We start from the raw sequence: 21,256 nt of genomic DNA on the forward strand, positions 1-21,256 counted from the left end.
GTGAAGTGCCATTTCAGTGAATGACCACATCAGTGATTTCTTTCCCTGGGAAAGAAATCACTACCCCTACCAAGAAGTACACATCACTTTATAGGTTCATGGGTTCATAGGTTCATACTAGGCTATCTGCCCTAGGGCATTTATAAGCCTAGCCGGAGTGTGTTTGGCTTTCGCCACCCATTTTAAATTAATTTTGCTATGCCCTTTTTCGAGGTTAGTATACTGTGCCTCTGTCTAACAGTGACACAGAAGTGAAGGGGTAAACCTATGATCTCCCATCCACTCATCAAGATTCCTCTTGAAGAGAGTCAATGAGGGACTCTGCCTAACCTGGACTGGGATTTTATTCCAGAGTGAAGGGAGTCTCTAGGTTATGAATCTGTCCCTCCAGCATGTCCTATTTATTTCAATGCTGAGGTTCAAGTCTCTCGAGCGCGTAGCTCGATGGGATTTGGATTTTCTGAGGTGCAGCATGCCCATTAATTCTGGGCTGGACATGGCTTTATACGTCAGGCACAGATCGCCTCTGAGCAGGTGGTATGCTACTGAGTAGAGCTGGAGTTTCTTTAACTGGGCAGCATATGGCATCTGTTTGAGCCCTTTGATCCTCTTGGTGAGGTACTTTTGGGGTCTTTCCAGTTGCTGAAGGTATCTGGTAAGGTACATCCCAAAAGGGGCATTGTACTCAATTATGGGCCTGATGAGGGATGAGTAAAGAGGCACGATGACCTCCCCTGATCTAGATGTGAATCCCTTCATGATTAGGTGGGCTATATAAAATGTTTTTCTAACCACTTTGGCCACGTGGTTGTCAAATGAGAGATTGCTATCAACTTGGGTCCCCAGGTCCCTAATTACTTCTTCTGTACTTAATGGATTACCACCTATGTGGTAATTTGTGGGCACTTTGTTTTTGCCAAAGGGGATGACTATACACTTTTTGAAGTTTAGCTTGAGGCCATGGCTCTGGCACCAGTTGTCTGTTTCTATGAGGCCATTTTGGAGGATGCTTGTGTCGGCTGGAGAATCGATTATGGCTCCCAGTTTGCAGTCATCTGCAAACTTGGTCAGCCACAGTCCTTCTGTGTTGGCCTGTACCTCCGAGAAATATATACCAAACAAGAGAGGTCCCAGGACTGAGCCTTGTGGGATGCCACTTGCAACTGGTTTGGAGTCTGACATGGCTCCAGCAATTCTAACCATGTGGGTTCTGTCCTTGAGCCAGTTTGCAACCCATCTAGTTAAATATTACAAAATGGGGCCACAGCCGCCCACACCCCCCCTAACTAAATATGCCAACTTCGAGATCAGGCTACAGTGGAGAAAAGGGCAAACTCACAAGGATGGCCAAGCAATTTCTTTCCCAGGGAAACAAATCACAGATGTGGCCATTCACTGAAATGACAGCTCACTTGTTACGGGTCAATGAAAAGGTATTCGATGGAATGCCTTTTAGATGAGATAATAAAGACCCAGTATAAGGGAGTCAGTTTTAAATGACATTTCAAATGCTGTTGAGTTAGTAAAGAGATAAGAGACACTGATGAACTGTATACGATGTTTTGTGCACCTGGTCTCTACCATTCACCACTGGTCTAACTAGGTTGTTATGTGGCAATTCTAAATCCAGAACCCCTCAGATGCCTGATCAATTACTTTGTTTTAAGCAAATAATGGATATTTCATGTATTATGTGCAGTGTTTTGCAACTCTTCCAGTACCTTTGTTTGTGACTATTTGTTTTGACATTTGTTTCAAGACTGAGGGTGAGAATTGTTTCAATTAATGTAATTTTAACATTATGTGAAACAATAGTAGCTTTGAGAATTCTTTAACGTTGAGCCATTTTGCCCATTGCAAATTTGAAGAATGTTCTCTTAATGAAGTCATTAACAAATTTGTAGTAATTTAAAAAGAGTTTACAAATTATGATTTTTTTTGTCTAACTCATACACAGGCCAGATATAATTATGGCCACTAGAATGCGTATTCCAAACAATTATTGTCTTGTTAGTAAATCGCCTAGAAACATTCCAGCAGCAGCAACAGCAGTAGGATGTTTTATTTAGTCTTGTTTTCATCTGCACTGTGTGTGTGCTTCAATAACAAGTGATAAATATAACCACAAACATATGTTTTTAAAGGAAAGGATGATTTAGTATATTTTAAAACCCAGTTATTTATTAATAACTACATTTACATAACAGTTACAGTAAAAAGAAAGTATTTAAAATAAATTGCTCTAAAAATAAAATATTCTTAAACAGATTAATAACAGTAATAGTTCATCAAAACAAATTTTATAAGAAATTAATATGGGCAACTATTCTTTAAAATTCTGTAATAATAATAATCAAATAGAAGTTTGACTCAATCAAAATAAGTACATTCAGATATAGTGCAACATTAAAAATAGTAAAAGCTAACACTATGCATCCAATAGAACATGCTCTAATACCTAGGAAAAGAAATAAGTTAATTGGTATTTGAAAACCAGAAGAAAAAAAAAAAAGGAGAAAGTTAAGGAGATGCACAAATAACTGAGGGCATTCTTTATGTGCTTGAACTAAACTCATTGTATAAGTATTATTAAGGTTTGTAGTGTTTAACAATGTATAGATCTTCTGAGGTTTTTATCTTCTTACTGTGCCAAACTGCATACATTATCCAAAGACATTAATAATTTTCCCACCCTTTATTTTTGCTATGATGAGTTATTTCTATAAAATGTGAAAATGGTATTTTTCAGCACAAACATTCTTCATTAGATCTGTCCATTTCAGAAATATACTTAGTCAAGAACTATTCTTTCTCTTCTGATATTGTAGAACAGCTTATCAAAGTAACTCTTTCCTTCAAAAAATATCCCCTCTTGTGCCAGTAATGTTGGTCTAAGCAAAAATCAATTTTGCCAAATAAACATATTGAAAAAAAGCCATACCTACATAAACATTAAAATTCAAGAACATTTCCTTGATCAAAATAAAGGGAAAGTTTGACATTTAGGGGAAATTAGCACTGAGTTTATATTCTTGGAGATCTTTCTAGTGATAACATCATTAGAGACTTCAGTGCCTGGTATAAGAAATCTGATTCCAAATGTTAAAGTTTGTTAAGCTGAGATAAATGACATTTAGGCTTGTGGTGCTAATGCTTATTTGACTTAAACATTTTATGAATCCTGAGACTAAATGATCATTAAAGGAATGGAGTCCTTACATACTGGGAATATATATGTATAGTATATATATATATATATATATATATATATATATATATATATATATATATATATATATATATATATATATATATATATGTATAGGTCTATTTTCAAACATCTAAAACCCATAACATCTAATTTTATAACACTGAGACCAGAACATCTAAAACCCATAACATCAAATTTCATAACATCTAACTCTACAAATCACAAGAAAATAACATCCCTTTCACATATAACAACACCAAACTACCAATCACACTTTTTACTACGTGTCTGCAGGGGGGGCAAGCTCCCCTGCACCCCTCATGTGGGTGGCTCTGCCCCCACACCCCCTGTAAATTAAATATACTGACTCCAAGATCGCACTACAATGGGAAAAAGTTAATTTCCTAACCCAACTGTATCAAGCTCCCCTGCAGAAATGTAGTAACAAATGTGTTTGGTAGTTTTGTGTCATTATATGTCATTATATCTGGAGGGGATATTATTTTAATGTAATTTGTACTGTTAGGTGTTATGAAATTCAATGTTTTGGGTTTTAGATGTTTTGGGTTTTAGATGTTCTGGTCTCAATGTTATGAAATTAGATGTTATGGGTTTTAGATATTTTGAAGGAGACCTATATATATATATATATATATATATATATATATATATATATATATATATATAAAATATTCTCACTGCAGCTTAACTTTTTTAAAAAAACTGCTTTACATTTAAAACTGCAGTGGTTTACAAATCACTTTCAAAAATGGAAGAATATATTCTATCTGGGCAGCACAGTGATGCCGGGGATAGCACTGCAGCCTCACAGCAAGAGGTTCCCTGGTTCGATTATCAGCTGAGTTACCTTCTGTATAGAGTCTGCATGTCCTACCTGTGTTTGTGTGGGTTTCCTCCAGGTACTCCAGTTTCCTCCCACATCATAAATATGTGCAGTAGGTAGACTGGACACTCCAAATTAGCCATAAGTGTGAGTGTACATGTCAGTGTGCAATGTGGAAGAACATCTATGATAGGGCTAGTCACTAGCTGCTGTAAACCTTGGCTCTAGATGATTGTCACTGTTGAAGTGACACCACAATTCCATGTTGAAAAATGGGAAAAAGGGGTTGTGGATGGATGGATATTGTATCCATTTTGATAATGGTATGGATTACTCAAAAGAATTGCTGATCAGTTATTGGTTAAAAGATCATTTCTGCATACGTTTATTTCTACATTACTCATAATGAAAGTCCAAACAGTCATGGTACTTTTAAAAATTGCTATTAATATAATTAAACTAATTCCTTATCATTGCCATTTAATATAAATAAAACATTTGCACAGACTGTTAATAAATAAAATAACAATGATCTAAAAACAGCTGACAAAAATATTAACTGTATCATAACTACTTACCTTTACAATAAATCTCAAGGGGAGGGCAGAGCCAAGATGGCCAACTGATAGCAGCAGTTTTTCAGAACTCCATGAAACTAGTATAAAAAACAGGAAATAACTTATTTTATTTTATTTTAGCAAAAATACTTAGAGCTGATAGATGAAAGTATAAACTATATTATTAGTAACTTTGGTGAACTTAGGAAAGTTTTTTCCTGTCAAATTATAAAGGAGAATATATCATTTGTGGAGATGAGCACTTCAAAGACTTCTCATTCTGACATGGCTTTAAAAAAAGAAATGCAGCTTGTGACATCTGCTCTACAAGAACTCTCATTAAAAATGGATGATTTTAAGAAGAATTTACAAAACCTCAAGGAAATTTGTCAGAAACAGATTCTCTCAAAGAACTTATACAGCAGCATCAATCTAGAATAACACATTTAGAAGCATCCCTGACTGATCTTGATGGAAGCCTGAAGGAAGAAGAAAGCCAGAAAGATTTCCTCATCAAACAAAACACTTGGCTTCTCAATAAAGTGGATGACCTTAAACAGGGAGAGAAGATCAAATATAATGATTTTTGGCATCCCTGAGAGAGCTGAAGGAGAAGATATCATTTATTTCCTGAATACCTGGATTCCAGAGATTTTGGATTTAAAGGAGGGTCTGTCCTTTTGTATTGAAAGGTCTCATAGATCTTTATAAAAGCCAGTGTCAACATCTTCCTCTATGCCTCCCAGATCAATAGTCATAAAGTTTCTATATTATTTGGACAATGAGTTGGTCCTAAAATCTGCCTGGAGGAAAGGTCCATTAAAATGTAATCAAAACCCAATTAGGTTTGATAATGCCTATTCTACCAGGGTTTTGGAACAGGGGAAAAAAGCTTGGCCATTAATAAAACTGTTAAAGCAGAATAACATCAAAACTCAGCTTGTCTTTCCTGCCAGAATAAAAATTATATATCAGAATAAAACGAGATAATTTAATGCCCTAGAGGAAGCTACTGCCTTTATTAAAAACAATAACATTATTTCCTTACCTGAAGATATGGAATTTGCATCTGCATCTCTGAAGAGAGTTACTGATAAATCTTCTTGGACTGATGTTGTAAAGAAAAAACAAAAAACTGAGTCAAAGATTGCTGTTCCCATTAAATCTTTAAAAGATCTACTGCAACTGGACTTTAATTTGTTTTATATTTGCTAAATTTTCAAGTAAGGTATGTCATGACAATATTTTCTTATTGTTTTTCTTTCTTTTTTTGCTTTGTTCATTTCTATACTTTTTTGTTCCTATACAAATTAAATAACTGTATAACTGTTTATGCTTTTTAGTATATTAGTATAATTTTACTGGTTTATCGAGTGATATAATTGAACAGTAAGCTATCTGCTTTTATGACCTTAAGATGACATGCTTTATTTCAAATAATATATAGCCCCTTGCCCTGCTAAATACTCTTCTGAGATATTACACAGCCATAGTCACTGCTTAGTTTAATTTATCAAACCTGTTTTGGATAGTTGGGATAACAGGGCATATCTATGATTTAGCATATATTAACTAGTTTCTTTAATATTTATAACTTCTGATTGTTTCAGCTTTTGATATAAATTGGGTCTCTCTGACAGTTATATGCTTGTGTGTTTTATGACACAAGGTTTTTAAATGATTACACATTATGTTTCTTGTAGAGTTTAATGTTAAAATACTGTTTTCTCTCTCATTGGCAACAGACTTACTCTATTCAACTTGATTTTGGCAGAGACACTATGTTTCCTCTATTTTTAGCAGTATGTATCTCTTGTATATCTACTTAGCAGCAATGGTTTATTGCTAGATGTCCGTAGTTGTCTGAGTGTCTCTGTGATACAGAATGTCAATATTTTAATTATTATTTATCTGTGATACAGAATGTTTGTGCTTGGTGTTCCTGCTAAGTGCTTTCTTCAGAAATGACTTTGTATTTAAAATAAGAATGAAAGGTTCAAAAGGAACCTTGATGATTAAATAGGAGATAGGAAATTCACCCCGGGAATCATGTCAGTTGCCCTGCTAGACAGGGGTCCAGTGAAGTAAATACTGTGGGAAGAAATAGCCAGAGAATTGTAATGGCTAGGCTTGTATAGGCCCTAGGGCCAATAGCCTAGTACCAACCTATGAACCTATGATGACATGAATTTATGGACTCTTCTGTCTATTAATTAGAAGCTTTAGCTGGGATCTGAAAATATTTATGTAATGGAAGAGGTGTGTTTTTTTTTTTTAGAATGCTTTTAAATGATTGTGTTTGGATGTTCTAAATCTGCCAGTTATATAGAGTTTAGTTATGGGAAAGGTTGTATGAAACTGTTTTTTTTTATGTGTGTTGTATGGTTTGTGATGTCTGGAGATGATTTCTTGTGTATTGAATCTTATTTTACTGTTTGGAAGTATCTGGCAGTTAAATTTTGTATTTGTTAAGCAGATTTTGTAACACATTAAATTGAGGTCAGGGAACTGTACTGTGTAGTGTGCTGGGTAGGAAAATGTCAGTTTGAAATCTAAGAAGTGAAGCTTTCTTACTTAGCTCGTGACATCATGCATTCTCTCCATACAGCTCAGATTGCATTACATCTAATGTGTATATGCAAGCCTAATTGTGAATGTCAAGTCTCTGATGGGTTATTATACAATGACCCCCCATTAATATTCCAAAACATGCATGCTGATTGGCCAGCGTGCCCATTGTAAATCCCACAATATACCAACAGAAAAAAATGTCCGGTTGCCCAGACTTTTTCCATTGGTATGTTGTTCTTGTGTCTTTCGTCTTTTCCCGGTTAGGGGTCGCCACAGCAGAACTCCGGTCCGCTAATGATTAGCAGTAGATTTTTACATGCCAAGTTGCCAGCTCTGATGCACAACCTTCAACGAAGGTACGCCCATTCACGCATGTCTCCACACAGAAGACGCTCTAGCTGAGAATCAAACTGGACAACATTATACTGTGAGGCAACATCGCTACCGCAGCACCACCACTGCAGTAACTGGCTGCAAACATATTCATGGTTCCCTTTTATAATAGTGGCTATATTTTGTGATCAAATATATACAGGAATGTTATTTTTTCTTATAAACAGTTAATTATATCCACTATTTCTAGTGAATATACTAGAGTTTTTTAATAAATAGATCTTTATAAATATCTTTCTCATGCAGTTAGCAAGTGTTAAGTATAGGCTTATACATTTACAGGAAATGCTTATGACTAATGGTAATAACTATAAGAATACTCAAACACCATACTAAATCCTAGCAAATATATGTGTGAATAATTTTGATTGAACTATAGTTACTTTGCATTTAATATGTTGATTTTCTTATTGTATCTTAGATATTATTTATGTTTCAGATGTTTGTTTTTAGTTATTATAAATTCATATTTTTAGTATAGTAGCACTGTATGACAGGGAAAGAGCTCAGTAATATCTATGGCTTGTGATAACACAACAAATAAGGTATGAGTTTTAGTATTACGCCATTACTATGGTAGATATTTACAGCTATCTCTATCTTAATTCTATCTTTGTGTCATTCACGTTTAAGACCTGTTATTCATAGTAAGTTTTATATAAATAATGTTTTTTACTAATTTTTGTCATATTAACTGATGCCAGTTAATTATTATTGATTTTAGTCAGTCATTTAAACATCTGCTATTCCAAAGTTTAGGAGTTAATTAAGGACAAATATGTCTTATGGAATATTTATAAGAATCTATGTTAACATATTTTGAGAATGATGCACACTCACTATGTGCTAACATCCAGTTCTTGTGAAGTTTTTATTTAGTGGGACTTTGTCATGATAAGATTTATTCACATATCAAGTAAATACAAATGCTAAATGATTTTTTGATTTGTTCTACCATTTTGAAGTTTTTATTAGAACTAATACAGATGACATGTTTAGGTATTTTGGGAAATCATTTAGATTGTTAATAAAGCTAATGTTTCCTCACTCTATTAAGCACTAAATTAAGATTATATATTTCCTAATATGTCTCTTGCTTCCTTAGTGAATAATTACTGTATAAATGTTTAATGTTTCTAATAATAGTGTATGTAACTTATCTCTAAAACCTAACTGGAATCAATATTTGATTAGCTGTTTATCGCTACTATTTTTCTCTTAATTTATAATATATTCTCCATTTTTTACTTTGTTTTCATGGGCCCGAGCCAACAAAGGTTGATGGTTGGGATATGTAGTCTAGCAGACTTAGTTTTGTTTGCTAGACTAGGAATGTATCTCATTCCATGTATAGGGTGTATTAAAGTTTATATCAGAGTAAAATATGCTATTTTGTTATTTAACTGTTTTTCTAGTTTTGAAATGCCTGACACAATTGTTTTATTTTTATCTTTCATGGGGAAAGTTATTTGGATTCAGATAAATAGAAATATGACAATTGATATGCTGATGTCTAATCAGGAAGAGTATTATGTATACAGGATTCTATTCATACAAGTTCCTTTATTAGTTATTATCTTCGGATATGGATTTAACTTTGATATCCTTAAAAACTAATGGCTTAAACAACCCATATAAGAGAGCTAATCTACTAAGGTATCTTAAACTAAACATGGTTCAAGTAGTTTTTCTCCAAGAGACACACATTAAAATAAATGACACATTTATGTGGGACCCTAAGGAATATACAATACTTGCTCAATCTTCTTATAAAAATAAGACCAGAGGAGTAACAATTCTATGGAAAAAGGCTTTCTTAAATCCCCAAATTATTTACAAACATGCAGATAATGATGGACTCATGGCTTTAGCTATACTTAAGTTTAACAATAGAATTTGGACCCTGGTTAATTTATACTGGTTCCTGGGTATGGGGGTTGGACTAGCTAAGAAACACTTAGACTTTATTACAACTACTTCTAAAGATAATATTATACTAGGAGGTGATTTCAACTGTACCACAGATATTACAGAAACTACCAATAGGAATTCCACTAGACTATCATCCTCAGCCAAACAGTTAAAAAAATGGACAGCAATGTTTAAATTAAAATACACCTTTAATGCTTTGGGAACAAATTCTTTACTATTCTCATACCAAGACTATAGACATGGTACCCTAACTAAAATAGATAAAATGTATATCTCAGAAGATCTTTATTCTAAAATCTTGAATTTTTCAATACAACCTTGTCCCTTTTCAGATCATAATTCCCTGTTGTTAATAATACACTTGGAATTCAATCAGTTAGTTATCACTTCAAGGATTCCTTCATATACCACAAAAATCAAAGACTTTAAATCTTGGATAACTTCTGAACTTCAGCTTTTCTTACAGATTAATTAAAAACCTGAAGCAAACACAATTATGGTTTGGGACTCTCTTAAGGCCTATCTATATGGTAAAACCATTAGCTGGTACAAAAATAAAATTAAAGAATGGGACTCAGAGTTACAGCAACTCCAAAATCAAATACTATCTCTTAAATCTAATAAGAACTTAATTGCCGCAGACAATAAGAAGAAAATAGAAGAAGCAAATAAGAAATACAATGAAATATTATCCCATAAAGCTAATTTAGCTATGGAAAAACTGAAATTAAATTCTTATGCTACCTCTCCTAAGCATCTTCATAACCTATCTATGAAAGTTAAGATACAATCAAAACTTAAAAACATTGATATTATCTTTCATGAAGAGAAAAGGAAAAGTCTCGGACATAAGGGATATTCTGGAGGCTTTAATTATCATTATGCAGAGCATTGCAAAGATAAAAATAAGTACAAATTAATGTGAGAAGTTAGAGAATATAGTTCCCAACATAACAAGAATTCCTGAGGAACTTAAGTTAGATCTACAAAAACATATTTTTCAAAAGGAAATTATAGATGGGATTAAATTAAAGGAAGTAAGTCTAATTAAGCACCTGGACTACATGGCTTAATTATCAAAATTTATAGATTGTTCTCTTCTTCTATAATCTCTCTCCTACATAAAACCTTTCTTGAAGTTCAAACATTAGCAAATATTCCTCCTTCTTGGAGATATTCTCTAATTTCCCTTATATTAAAAGAGAATAAGGACCATAATCATTGCAACTCATATAGACCACTTTCTTTGTTGAATAATGATTATAAACTATTTATGTCAATTATGGTTAATAGATTGAAATTACCCATATCTAAAATAATTAATGAAGACCAAACTGGTTTCATACATAACAGGCATATACAGGATAATATTAAAAGAGTATTAACACTAATAGCCTCAATAGAGAAAACCATGAAGCATTGATAATAGGTTTAGATATTCAAAAGGCCTTTGACTTCTTAAATTTGGGTTATTTATTTAAAGTCTTACAGTTATTTGATTGTCCTCCCTTTTTTATAACAATGATAAAGAAAATCTGTGAAAATAATCTAACATATGTTCAATTAGGTCCCTTTGCTTCCAAAGCAATCCAAATCCCTAGAGGAACTAGACAAGGATGTCCCATGTCCCCTATCCTATTTGCTCTGGCCATAGAAATACTTGCCATTTTAATACGTAATAACCCAAAGATAAGAGGTATAACTATATATGACCAATATATATATATATATATATATATATATATATATATATATATATATATATATAAAATAATGATGTTTGCTGTTGATGTCTTACTTACCTTACCCAACTCTAAGGAAGTGTTAGGTGAAGTGGATATAGTAACAACAAATTTCTAAAAAAATCTCAGAACTCTCCTTCAACAAATCTAAATCAAAATATTTATTATTAAATAAAAAAGAACATACTGGTTCCAGTTATATTATTGGAAACCAGGTTTCAACTCTAGACAATTTAGGAATAGTCCTAGGTAAGAATATAGAGGAAACCTTACAGCTTTACTATAATAAAGCCATAGACTTAATCAAGACATTAATAAGCAAATGGAATAATTTGTTTATAACACTTGATAGGTTACAACTGATAAAATGGTATTGTTACTTAAACTATTATATATAGCACAAACCCTTATACTTCCACCAGAAAAAAAATCCTTAAATAAATCACTTCAACTCTGATGAAATTCCTATGGTATCCCAAAAGAAACAGAGTGGCGTATTCTCATCATATCAGAAAATGGGAACAAGGGGGGTTAAAATTCCCAGAGACTGAAACTTATATAAAGGCATCTATAATTAAAATAGTGATGAATTGGATAAATTCTAGATACTCTTCCAATTGGAAACAGTTACACTTCATTATACTATTGAATGAAAATTATTTATCAAAAAATGCTTTAGTAACTGTCAAAGATAAGATATGGCACTACTTAAGTTTAAATTTATAGTATAGTACAACAAAATTAAGTAAACTAACAGTAATAAACAATATTTTTGATGTGTTTAGAAAATTCATTAACACAAATTTAGAAATAAAACTGTGGCATGGATTTTTAATACCATTACAAGGGATTTCCCTGATAAAACATATAAAGAGTTTTTTTTTGGTTTATGGGAAAATAGTAACCTATTTTGCTGGTTGCAATGTACTGAAAACCAACAAACTTTGAACACACAAAGTATATTGTCAACCTATGGCCTATCCCTTAATGACTGGTTGGTTCTTCAGAGTGTCGCAGCATACACTAAGGATCTGTGTAGAATAATACATAATTCAACCATCAAAACCATACCAAAAATTATAAACTGGATTTTTGGAATTGTATATAATAATATCAATGTTAAGAATGAATGTTCATATTTATATAACATTTTAATTGTCTATAAGACAGCTCCTAAAGATTCTTACTGGCAATACTTAACTAAAGGGTTTCAAGTATCATTATCAATAGAAGATAAAACAGACATTTTATTTTCAGTCAAACTAACTTCTTATTCACAATTCTGGAGGATTTTACATTGGAAATTTCTACACAGATCCTTTTTGACACTTGAAAAACTCTCAAAAATGAACCCTTCAAACAGCAAGTTATGTTGGAGATGTCATCCATCCACTAATGCTGACTGGTCTCATATTTTTTATGATAGTACTAATATAAAACCATATTGAAATGAGATTAACATATTTCTTCAAGCTATCTATACTGATATATTTGTTTTGACAAAGTCTTTAATTTTATTGAATGTTGTTAATAGTAATAATATGAAAAAAGATAACCTGCATTTGTTGTGGACAATGTTAGCAATAGCCAGAAAATGTATAACTAAAAGATGGAATGCTAATGCAGCACCCACAATGGAGGAGTTCCTATCATCACTGAAGAAATGTATACTAATGGAGAAAAGAACTAAAGAGTTAAGAACTTTTCCTAAGCCATTGGTTAATAGTCCATGAAGGAAACTTTTGAATTTGATTGATACCCTACAGATGGAACCAAACTCTTCCTAACTATCATAGTTTATATATTAACTTATTATTTAACTACAAATGTTTTTATCTGAATCCTTTTGTCAGGTTGAATGTAAATATTGTAAATAGTTATTGAATATTATGAATGTATTAAATTATTGTGTTATTTCATCAAAACAAAAATCATTTGAGTAAAAAAAAATAGATTAAGCTCAATATTCCAAAAAGGGCCTATTGCGAGCCATATGGCTCATGCTAAAAAGACCCTGCTCCCACAACACAGTACTTTGTGATTCATTTGCTGCACTGGTGTTTTGCATTATTAGTTTTTACTTTTTTCACTGGCTTCTAGTTACTATCCAGTTTTACTGACTTTGATTTTGTGATTCAGAGATGTTAGCCATGATGAGGAATTACCTCATTATTTACTAATTTGCATGTCTCTGAATCACTGTTACTATCATAATTTACAGATCATTGCTGATCAGCATGTTATACTAGTCAACTGCTGCAGCCACATCATGTAGGCATTGACTTCCCCCAGTCAGTCTCCCACACACTCAAGTACACACACACACACACACACACACACACACACACACACACACACACACACACACACACACACACACACACACACACACACACACACACACACACACACACACACACACACACACACACACACACACACACACACACACACACATCTCGGTCTCTGACCCTGAGTTTAAGTGCCATGAAGGCATGACATTTTAGCATACTCCTTGGTGGTTAATATTTCCCTCATTCCCAATTCCCATAGTGCTGTTGGTGCCATTATGACACATGTGTAGTATCCCTGGTGGCTAGTGTTTCCTCCCACTTCCCCCAACCCACATAGTGCTGTTGGTGCCATTATGACAAGTATATTATACTGCTGGCTAGTGTTTCCCCCACCCACAATCCTAGCACTATTCCTAGCACCGTAGTATCCCTGATGGCTAGTGTTTCCACCCACCCTTTGATCCCCATACTGCTGTAGATGCCATTACAGCACAGGGATTTAGAGTAATCAATGGTGTGTGTGTGTGTGTGTGTGTGTGTGTGTGTGTGTGTGTGTGTGTGTGTGTGTGTGTGTGTGTGTGTGTGTGTGTGTGTGTGTGTGTATATATATATATATATATATATATATATATATATATATATATATATATATATATTTGCTTGTTTAAGCTGAGGAGGGAATGTTTCCAGTTTAGGAGAGCTCCCCACCTCTTACCCTTAGACTGCAATTTCTTCCTCTTATTGTAAATCCTGTTAATGGCAGTTGTCCACCAGGTATATTATTTCTCCCATGAGGAGCTTGTTTTGGTCCTATCAGCTATGGCAGAGTCAATGCAGTTATGCAGGAGATTGTATAAAACATTGCTGTATAGGGAGAAGGTGCAGTGAAGTTATTTATACCATTCCTTAAGAGGCTATAATCTTCTTTGGAGAGTTTTTTCAGTTTACTTGCTGCTGGGGGGGGGGGGATCTGGTGTGATGCTTAGTTCGAATGAGACCAGTTTGTGCTCAGATCTCACCAGGGAGGACCTCACATTGGGGTTGCTACCATTGTCCCCCATAGTGGTAAGCACCAGATCCAGGATGTTGGCACCCCTTGTGGGGGTGTTAGCCAGATGGTCCTGGGCATTAAAGCTCAGGAACCTTTGGGAAACTGAGTTTGAGCTTGAGTAATTTACCCAGTCAATGGATGTGTATTTAAAGTCACCCAAAACCAGGGTGTTCAGATATATCTTAATATAATCAAGTAGATACAAATAAGCAGAGTGGGTGTTCTTATTCCTTGGAGGGTGTTCTGGAGCTGGCAATGACTTGAAAAGGTGCCCAACAAACAGTTAATTGCACCTGAAGTGTCTCCAGGGAATCATACTGTTTAACCAATCTGGATGTGTATTTACCTTTAATGAATATTGATACAATGCCTCCTGTAGTTTTGATGCCTTCAGTTTGAGGTCTGAACATGTGGAGGGAGGTGTAACCCAGTATGGCTGGGATGCTCTCCACAGCCTTGAGCCAGGTCTCTGTGACTGCACAAATGTCTGCATCTTCTAAGGTGAGAACAGCTTACAGTGAGTGCAGTTTTGTGTTGAGATTCCTAGCATTTAGCAGCATAACCTTGAGGTTGTTTACAGATGTGGTTTATACACTGGTAATTTTGTCCTTGAGACACTGCTTAAAAAGGGCACTATGGGTGTGGCGAGAGCCTTGGCCAGTAGCTGAAATCCCAGGGGTGACAGATGAAGACTATCCCTGGTAAAGCATCAAGGTCTTTTGATCACGTCATCCGAGACTGACATATACTGTATCCCCATAGAATGACACTAGAAATTAAGGTAGTTATTGAGGTCAATCATTTTATGTTTGTATTGAGGCATCATTCTAGGTGAAGGCAAAATGCTGTTTAAGGCTAGGGACATACCTGCCTGAGACACATATTCCTTGAGTTCAGTCATGTCTTTGTTCATATAGTCCAGAGAGGTATGTCTCAAGTCATTCACACCAACAAGGAATATGACAGTCACAACAGTACCTGTTGTTGAGAGACTTAAGTGCATGTGTGAGATGGTGTATCCTGGCATTTGACAGACAGCTGACTGTGACCTTTTCCTTATCCAGTCTGGTAAGAGGGTAGTGTCTCACGATGATATCACCTATGACTAATATGTTTGATTTTGTGTTTTGCCTTAGGTGTTTAACCATGGAGACAGTGGTGCATGACGTATTATGTGTAATGTGTTCTGCAGAGGAAGTATTATGTGTAGCTTGCTTGTGTTTTTGTTTTGGAGTTCTCTTGGGTGTAGGTATTTTTCTGCTAATGACCTCCTTATATGTAGGTATGTGTGATGCTGGTTTAGGTGGAGTAGGAGGTGAGGTGTGCATGCTGGCAACCTGCTCATTGTCATATGTACTGACCAGTGTGAGAAAAAGCATGGAGTCAGGGTTCTTAATACAGTTGCAACTCTCACACATTGTTTTGTGTAGACTAGAAGTAGAGGGTTGGGGACACTGTCTACATCTCTACATCAGACACTGCTAATGCCATTAGCATTAGATTATTGCTTGTGTATACATCATAACAGGCCATGTTAAGAGAGTCCCAAACCATAATTGTGTTTGCTTCAGTTAGACAGTGGCCTGACAGATGTGTAAATGTCAGATGTTATTACCCCTATGGTGTCATTCTAAGGTAAAACAATACCTGACAGTGTGGGATAACATGGTGTATTGAATACGCAGCTTTGCCAGGCATATGGCACTTGCCTGAACCATAATCCTGTTATTAGGCAGGGTCACAATAGCAGACTTACAAATGTGACAATGTACAATTCCAGCAAAGTAAGGGTCATGCTGTTACATCCTTGGGGTTCACAGCCTCAAACACACACACTGTAGGCACTCTTTGCAGTGAAGATGTGGATGTCTGTGCATGCACAGAAAACCTGTTCAACTTTGCAGTGAGTACTTTGACCTTGCAAGGACAGCAAATGGATGTTGTGTGAAATAATGTGGGACTACAGTTTGGTGTCCTGGGAACCTAAATGTACAGTATGACATTGGACATGCTGGAGGAAAAGGAACATCTCCCAAAGGTGGCCAGTCCTCTGTAGTAGGCCTCACATCCATGTCACGCAAATCACCTCCATTACACTGTTGAAGGGTAGCCTGCATGATTTGATGTGGAACTGTTACCTAACATGGATCACTGCCCCTGTGGACCTTGCTAGAATAACCTTGGACATCTATGTCATGTGACATTTAATGTTAAATTGTGATGCACCAGCTGTGGTCCTAATCACCATTAGGTTAATACCCTAGTCAAATCCTAGGAACCTCCAAACCCAGGGCATAATACATGCAAATCTGAACAGATTGGTCTGTTTGTTATTCAAGGCATCTACTTGGAAAAGGATCCAATAAGCCTACAGGCCCTTGCATCATTAGGGACAAGTGTGTGGATCAAAAAACAGTCTGTGGCCTGCTTCTTATCTTGGGAGTGGTGCTAATGTTTTGCTTCTGGTGAGAGGAAAAGAAAAGGAGCATTGTATCCCAGCAGAGTGCAGGCATGGTGAGACCAGCAGTAGTAGTAGCCAGGAAGTAGCCATTCATGTGACTCTCCTCTTTTCAACACTCTTCACAAGGTAATTCTTTGTTTTTAGTAAGCACTGCTTGATTTTTGTCTAAATTCAGACTAACTGCCTAAAAACTCCATCCTTTACTTTTCAGGGTGTATGTGTCAGTTTTCCCTGCAGTTTGTGGCATTGCTCTGTACAGACTCAGACACCTTGAATGACATTTCTTCAGGGAAAGCATGATGGAACGTACTCCAATACCAAGTTGCACACAGGACAACCAGCCTGCAGTGACAAGCACTATCCCCATAGTTGCAAAACAGATACTCATGATACGAATTGATATTCTCAATACAATTGTTTAATCAATAATTAAGGATCTGTTTCCACGTATATGACCTTTCCCGCTGAGACCGTTACCATCTTGGTGGATATGGGAATCCTGAGGCAATGTAGAAATCACTTCATGTTTACCACCAACCAGTTCATTTTCAAACAAACTGATATGGTATGTGAGAGACAATGTCACTGTACACAAAGCTCTCACATGACAGTAATTTTAATGTCAGTAAGGTAGTCAGTGGTACACATGCTGCACCCATCACACACAATTCAAAGCAGACATATGCGGAGGCATTGAAATGTAACCTTCATAAATCACAAAGACCTTATAGACAAGCTCCAGATAACAAATACACTCAGCAGCCCCAAACACACTCTGTAAATACAACACACATATCAACACATGGAGCTACATCTTATGGAGCCTCACCCTATAAGCCCATATGGCAAGCTAACACACAATTCAACATTCTTGTCATCTCAGACACCATTGTGAGACACACTGATGTCCCTTTCACAAGGCTGGAAAAGGAGAAGGTCATGATCAGCTGTCTTTTAGGTGCCAGGATCTGCCATATTACATATGCACTCACATATCCCACAAAAAAGTAATGTTGTCACTCTGTCATATTCTATGTTGGTGTGAATGACTTGAGATGTACTTTTCTGGACTATATGAAGACAGACATGACTGAAGTCTTGGACTGTGTGTCTCAGGCATGTATGTCCCTAGCCATAAGCACCCTTTTACCTTCACCTAGGAATATGCCTCACTACAAACAGAAAATGATTGACCTCAATAATTACCTTAGTTTCTGGTGTCATTCTAAGGGGATATAGTATCTCTCAGCCTGGGATGACATGATCGACAAACCTTGATACTTTGCCAGAGATGGTCTTCATCTGTCACCCATGGGATTTCGGCTACTGGCCAAGGCTCCTGCAACCCTCATAGTGCCCTTTTTAGGTGGTGTCTCAAGGACAAAATTCCAGATGTGAAAATCCCCCCAAAAATCCCTCAAGGTTATGTTGCTAAATGCTAGGTGTCTTAACATGAAAATGCACTCATTGGAAGCAGTACTCACTTTGGAAGACTTACACACTTGTTCAGTCATAAAGACCTGGTTTAGAGCTGTGGAGAGCACCATGACCATATCGGGTTACACCTCCTTCCACATGTTCAGACAACAAAATGAAGGTGTGAAAACTAAAGGAGGCAGTATATCCATATTCAATACAGATAAATACACCCCCAGATTGGTTAAACAGTAAGATTCCCTAGAGATATTTCAGGTGTAATTAACTGTTGGTAGGACTCATATTCAAGCCATTGCCACCTGCAGAACCCGTCTGTGAATCAGGACAGCCACTCTGCCTATTTGGATCTACTTGAGTCTATCAAGATACATCCAAACACCCAGGCTTTGGGCGACTTTAACAACTATCCAATGACTGGATAAATTACTCGTGCTGTAACTTACTTTCCCAAAGTTTCCTCGACTTTGTTAACTCCAATGCACTGGAACTGCTGGTTGACACCCACACAAGGGGTGCCAATATCCTGGATCTGGTGCTTACCCATATGGGGGGGGGGTCACTCCAACTCCACCACTGTGAGATCTTTCCTAGTGATATCTGACCACAAATCAGTCTCATTCAAAGTAACTATAACATCGCCCCCCAACAGCAAAGAAACTAAAGCACTTCTCCATTGCACATTATTACCTCTTACAGGATGGTATAAATGACTATACTGTACCTCCCCCTGCAGATGGAACTGGCAAATATGCCAAGTTTTACACCAATGCTCTATACAAACACCTGTTTAATTGCACTGACTTGGCTGTACTTGATAGGACCAAATTAAGCTCCACAAGAGAGGCAAACCTGCCTGGTGGACAATTACCATTAACAGGCTTTAGATTTACAATAAGAGGAAGAAATTTCTGTATAAGAGTAAAAGGGAGGGTGCCCTAAACTGGAAATACACCCCCCCACCTTAAACAAGTCAATAATACTTCTTTTGAGGTCCTCAAAGGCAAATGATGAATCCAAATTAGATTCCTCAACTAAGGACAACCATAAGGCATTCTTTAGCTACATCCATTACCTAAAAGGACAGGCCCAGATTTGTACCAAAGTGTTAGTTAATGATATCACATATAGTGACCCTGTGGACATAGCTATCCTGTTAGCTGACAGGTTCTGTGAAAACGTCACGCCACTGTCCCTGCCACATGTACCCCATGACACCCATACCACCTGTCTCCTACAATGTATCTCTAATGAGCAAGTCATAAATGCCTTCTCTAGGGCCAAAAACACAGCATCTATGGGACCCGATAACATCCCAAGCTGTGTCCTACATGGGATCCAACAAGAATTAGCAACAACATGGGGTACTCTTTTCAGTCCTAGTCTAAGCACAGACTTCATCCCAGATGAATAGAAGATGTCCACCATTATTCACCTGCACAAAGATGATGCTTCCACTGACCCTGGGAACTATAGACCTATTAGCTTGACTAGCCTTGTCTGCAAGGCCATGGAGCAAATCATCATGGACCTTATCAACAAAGATATAGGTAAGCTTCACTTCAAATACTTACGCCTACTCAGTTTGGATTTGTCAAAGGAGTTCATGACTGTGACATTGTTGACTTCTTCAAAACAGTCACCAAGGCCGTGGATGAGGGGAAATCTGTGCATACAGCCTACATTGACTTAGCCAAGGAGTTTGACAGTATACCCCACTCAGGCATCACTGACAAACTCACCCAGCTAGGTATCAATCCTTATATCATTAGATGGGTCACTAACTGGCTCACTGATAGAACCCATAATGTCAAAATAGGGGAATCCACCTCCAGCAGCACACCTGTAACCAGTGGTGTTCCACAGGGATCTGTCCTGACACCTCTACTGCTTGTAACCTAGGTCTCCAAAGTACAAGCTACAAGTAAAGGTCTGTGGCTGACAAAGTTTGCTGATAACTGCAATCTCCAAATGATGACAACATCCTACAAGAGGGTCTTACACACACAAATGATTTATGCTAAAGTCGTGGCCTTAACCTCAATGCAAAAATGTTATTATCATCCCTCTCAGTACATGCAATGTTCCTGCTAACTACCACACCAATAACAAAACACTAAGTATGCACTCACTGGTGCGAGACCTGTGCACACAGGTTGACAGTAACCTTACTTTTGATCAGCATGCTACCACAGTGATAAGCAGAGCATTCTATATTGCTCATCTCATAAGTAAGGTTATTGCATCCAGAAAATGAAATAACTTATAACCTCTCTGTACTCTCCCCTCATCATGCCAATCATGAAATACAATGCTCCTTTTGTTATGTACCTTTCCAAGCACCTATAGCAATTCAAGAGACCACAAAGGTTCCTCACGAGGATGATTTAAGTTCTTTAGCATTTGCCCTATGTGGATCATCAGAGATCACTGTCAGTTAATTCTGTTTCATGCAGACTACTCATAGGCAATCTATGCCTTGCATATGAGGCAATCTTTGACCGTGCTGCATATATGCAAATTAAATGGTACACGGGTTAATCACTCCAAAGACCCTAACCTGGTATGTGACAGTATTACAGCATGCTGAAGGGTCAGAGTTCTCTCTGAGAGGTTGCCACACCTTAGGAATGGACTCCCACTTCATGTCAAACAGAGCATCTCATTGACCTTCTTCAAGCACAATGTGGACAATTGGATGTGTAACTGTAAATTCACAGGGGGGTTCCACCTGTGTTCCTCTTTGACTGGGGCAATTGTTGCTGA

This window comes from Protopterus annectens, chromosome 1.part0 (genome assembly GCF_019279795.1).
Source record: "Protopterus annectens isolate FY-2018-M chromosome 1.part0, PAN1.0, whole genome shotgun sequence".
In the NCBI taxonomy this organism is placed as follows: Eukaryota; Metazoa; Chordata; order Ceratodontiformes; family Protopteridae; genus Protopterus; species Protopterus annectens.